The following is a 1,024-nucleotide window of genomic DNA, read 5'->3' as shown; positions in this document are numbered from 1 at the left end:
AGATATCTGGGCTGTTGAGAGCAAAAGTGGGCCTGTGTGGAAGGCTAGAAGGAGAACAGGATGTGGGGTCTGTTGTATATGGCTTTAATTATGTTGGGGTATGTTCCCTCCAGTCCAATTCTCTCTAGGACTTTGAACATAAATGCATGTTGAATTTTGTCAAAGGCCTTCTCTGCATCTATTGAGATGACCATGTGGTTCTTGTCTTTGAGCCCATTTATATGATTTATGATGTCTATTGACTTACGTATATTGAACCATCGCTGCATCTGTGGAATAAAGCCAATTTGATCATGGTGGATGATCTTTTTGATGTGTGTCAGTATGCGGTCTGCAAATATGTTGATGAGAATTTTTGCATCTATGTTCATTAAGGATATGGGTCTATAGTTTTCTCTTTTGGTTTTAACTTTACCTGGCTTTGAAATTAAGTAGTACTGGATGTAGATCTTCTTTAAATGTCTGGTAGAATTCTGCTGTAAATCCATCTAATCCTGGGCTTTTTCTAGTTGGGAAGTTTTGTGTTACTGTTTTAATTTCCTTATGTGTTATGGATCTGTTTAAGCTGTTAATCTCTTCTTGGTTTAGTTTTGGTGGTTTCCATGCCTTTAGATATCAATACATTTTTTTTAGGTTTTCAAATTTAGTAGCATATAGGTTCATTCCCTTATAATGGTCTGTATCTTTGGGTGTCTGTTGTTAAGTTTCCCCTTTCATCTCCGATTTTGTTGATTTGGAGGTGCTCTTTCTTTCTTTTGGTTAACTGGGCTATCACTCTATCAATCTTGTTTACCTTTCCAAAGAACCAACTCTTGGATTCGTTGATTCTTTGAATTGTTTTCTTTGCTCCTATTTCATTAATTTCTGCTCTGATTTTTGTTATTTCTTCTTGTCTTTTGGGTTTGGGTTTCATTTGTTGCTGCTTTTCATGTGTCTTGAGTTGCAATGTTAACTCATTTATTTGAGTTCTGTTTTTTTAATGTAGGCACTTAGAGCTATAAACGTAAAGAAAACCCTGAAAGCG

The sequence above is a fragment of the Nannospalax galili genome, unplaced genomic scaffold, assembly GCF_000622305.1.
Source record: "Nannospalax galili isolate Female #2095 unplaced genomic scaffold, S.galili_v1.0 scaffold3785, whole genome shotgun sequence".
NCBI lineage: Eukaryota > Metazoa > Chordata > Mammalia > Rodentia > Spalacidae > Nannospalax > Nannospalax galili.
This window is presented reverse-complemented; position numbering follows the sequence as displayed.